The sequence below is a fragment of the Capra hircus genome, chromosome 24 (genome assembly GCF_001704415.2).
Source record: "Capra hircus breed San Clemente chromosome 24, ASM170441v1, whole genome shotgun sequence".
Taxonomy (NCBI): Eukaryota; Metazoa; Chordata; class Mammalia; order Artiodactyla; family Bovidae; genus Capra; species Capra hircus.
In genome coordinates, this window is record NC_030831.1 from 5,869,852 (window position 1) to 5,873,617 (window position 3,766).

The 3,766-nt window shown below is 41.1% G+C and overlaps 1 pseudogene across 1 annotated transcript; it reads right to left on the reverse strand.

Annotated features, from left to right (window-relative positions):
- On the reverse strand, positions 610-2,112 carry LOC102180814 (annotated as a pseudogene). The gene has a single exon (XR_001917192.1). The product of XR_001917192.1 is annotated as a high mobility group protein 20A pseudogene (transcript).

Genomic DNA, 3,766 nt, shown 5'->3' on the forward strand with positions numbered 1-3,766 from the left:
AATGCAGTTATAAGGTTTTGACCCAAGCATCATAGTGGAAGGAAAACAAAGAGGCAACTTGATAGAATTTGATTCAATGTTGGATTGAAAAAAGAAATTGGATGGCCAGGACTGTGAAAGTAGAAAGTGGCTAATAAGGAAAGAAATTAAAGTGTCATTGGTCTAGAAGTGCTAATTTGTTTATGCAACAGGAATCCTGTGTCTAATAATTATAAAAGACTGTGAAAATAAAGGTGGTGGTTACTTTTTAGTCCCTACGTCATGTCTGATACTTTTTGGTCCCATGGACTGTAGCCTGCCAGGCTACTCTATCCATGGGAATCTCCAGGCAAGAATAGTGGAGTGGCTTGTCATTTCCTCCTCCTGATCCAGGGATCTTCCTGACCCAGGGATTGAACCTGCATCTCCTGCTTGGCAGGTGGATTCTTTACCACTGAGTCACCTGGGAAGCCCCTAAAATAGAGAGAGAATAGATTACCCACAGAGAATCGATTGTTAGGAATACTTCTAGGTGTTACCAGATCTATGGATTCCAAAGAGGGACCATGTTCTTTTTTTTTTTTTTTATTGTTAAATTATCATTTACTTTACAGAGAAAAGGAAGCTTAACAAATAAGTGATACTTATTTTGTCCAATATGTTCTTTGGGGGGTTATTTCCTTTAAATTTATCACTTAACCTTCAAAACCCTATGGGAAACTAATACCTAAGAATACAACTTAATAAGTGACAAAGCTAGAATTGAGATCCAACCACAAAAATCATGCCCTTTCTATTAAGCCACATGGAGGCATGCATGAGGAAAAACTATCTTGATTCAGTTTTCCAACACTATTTACTACATTCAGCAACCAAGCAACAGGAATCTTAAGCCTCCAACTCACTTATTCAATGTCATTCCAGGATTTTAATAGTATTAATAAAGTCTAATGCCATCTTAGTTTTGATGATGTGCTGGCATGTACGAATCAAGTCAGTGAGCACTCACCATTCCCTAACGATCAAGCCTGTTCACAACTTCTCGAACTGTAGCTATGAAGTTTTCATTGTCTTGGGGATTAGCTAAAATAATACTGTGCAGTCTGTTCATATAGGAGTCGATAGTGTCCACTGTAGGTGTCTCTCCACTTCCAGGCAAGGGCATGCTGGCGAAGCTGCTGGTCAGCACCTGCCGCAGCGTCTCCAAGTGCTGCTGTAAGACGGTTTTGCGGTTGCGCTCCTGGATCACGTCCACCTCCAGTTTCTCCACCGCTGTGCGCATGCTCTCCACGTGCTTTTGCAGGGCTGTGTTCCTCTCCTCAAATTCCATGTTGGATTTGCGAAGCAGAAGGAGCTCTGCCTCCCGAGCTTTGCTGTGGTTCAGGAATTCCTCTGTAAATATAGGGATGTCAAAAACAGACCGTTCCTTTACTTCTGCTTCTTTCTCATGATCATGAGTGGCCTGTCGGGCTGCATCTTGTCTATGAGATTTGCCTTTCTGACGGTCCTGGGTTTTCCTGCTGAAAACCTTGTAGGCCTCAGTCTTCTGATACTGCTCCAGTTCCTTCATGTAACGCTCCTTATCTCTGTCTGCCTCATCAAGGTAGCGCTGTTTTTCCTCCGGAGGAAGTTTACTCCATTCATTGCCTAACATCCTTGTAATTTCTGGAAATGGGACTTCTGGTCTCTTTGCTCGAAGCTGTTCTCGACACTCATTCATGAATCCAACATATCCTGTAAGAGGGGATTTGGGTGCATTGCTGTCTCGAAGAGGTTTCTTTCTCTTTCTTCCTTTGGACCAACCTCCTCGTTTACTTCTTTGCTCATCTTCATGCCTCTGTTCACTGCCTTCTGCTGTATTTGAAGATTCATTCTGAAGCAGCTGACCTTGGGAGAGATCCTCTACAAATTCTGGATTATTGCTGGATGATGTGGCTCCACTACTATATGGAGCCTCTGGGTGGGTTAACCCAGTTGAAACCAGATCATTACTCTCCTTGGAGCCATCTTCATCTGCAAAAAGGGGAGGCAGAGTGGAACTAGTCATCAAGGTTTCCATCTCTCTGCTGATGATAGGGGTAGACAGGGGCCCGAGGCCTAAAGAAAGTCCCTGGCACACAGGACAATTCCCTGAGCCCCAGGGACCATGTTCATATGTGGATACTTTTCAGGTCAGGGACAGGTCATAGAAAACACCAAGGAATTGAGAGGCTACACCTGTGAAAAGTGTCATGGGCATGAATGTTAAATCTCTTGAAATGAAAAAGTAACTGGATAGTAAGAAAAATGGAGACATTAGTATTAAAAGTATTTGTCAGTGAGTGATGAGAAGAGACTCAAGTTTGAGAAACGACAGTAAACGAGAGTAAGCAGACACTAGGTTTAAATAAAGTGACAAAGAGGTACAGACAGTGGAGTTTGGGAGTTCATTAACTTTGCGTGGATCCACAGAGAAATATGACTCACAAGATATTAGCACTGTTTAGAGTAGAGCCTGTAATATTTGGTAATCTTACATGGTGTTTTAGGAGGAAAAGAGTCCAAGGTAGGTCAGAGATTAAAAAAAGAGTGATGATTTGTCAAAATATTTGAGCCCTTGTGTATTACTTTTTCATTTGGACTTTATGAAAGGATTTGCCTATCTATTAATAGCAAAGGTGTTGCTGTCATATGGGTTTGAATATTTCTTCACTGAGTCAGAAATTTCCTGGCTCCGAGGTGCTGTCACTAATAGTCACAGAAATCACGGAGCTGAACAGTAAATGAGTCTTCCCCAAGAGACTGTTCATAAGCAGCAGAGATGAGTGTTTTCATTAAAATAATGAAATCTGTACCTTGTTTGATCTGGGGAGAGTGAAGTAAATATTTTGAATGAATGAATGAAAAATGAATAGGAAGTTTTTTTCATTGCTATCTGCCTTTGCAATGACAAAGAGAAGGAGCAATGCATGTACCAAAACTAACTGGATGGTATAGAATATAATGTTAGTATGGAGATGTTTGCTGTGTGCTGAGTTGACTCTTTGTAGCCCGCCAGGCTCCTCTGTCCATGGGATTTCCCAGGCAAGAATACTGGAGTGGGTTGCCATTTCCTTCTCCATGGGATCTTTCCCAACCCAGGGATCAAACCCAGGGATTGTACCCACGTCTCCTGCATCTCCTGCATTGGCAGGCAGATTCTTTACCACTGAGTCACCTGGGAAGCCCAAGATGGAGATAGTTTCATTCAGTAGAGTAAGCTATATCAAAAATTAAAATATTTTATATTTTAGGTATTGCAGTCAAAATATTCATTTTCAATGATTTTTCTGCACCAGAGGGTACTGGGAGAAAAAAAGTCCCAAAACTGGTCATTCAAGATTTTCAGAGAATGACTGTTTCTCTCTGCCTGTGATTTAAAAGAAAAATCTCAAAGGGAGAAACACTTCTGTTCTTGAAGTCCCAAATAGCTGATACTTCGAAGCTCATTCTGTCCTCAGGCTTCTTAAAGCCTACATCCACTAGAAACTTGTGTAAAAAAGAAAAAGGACAGAACTCTAATTTGTATCAGTGTTAAGTACTTTGATATATTACCTTGGAATCATATTTCCTTCTTAAGGGAGAAAAGTCAGAGACAAATCAAATAGGCACCTTAAAGAAGGGGTTATTAAGAAAAAAATAAAATAAGAGAGAGTGAGTTACAGCAGACCAAAATTGCTGCGGGGCCTTCCATTTGTATTCCAGTGGATTCCTTAAAGGAGCCTTTGTGAACAGATGACTGACAGAGATTTGCATTTAATTTCCTTGG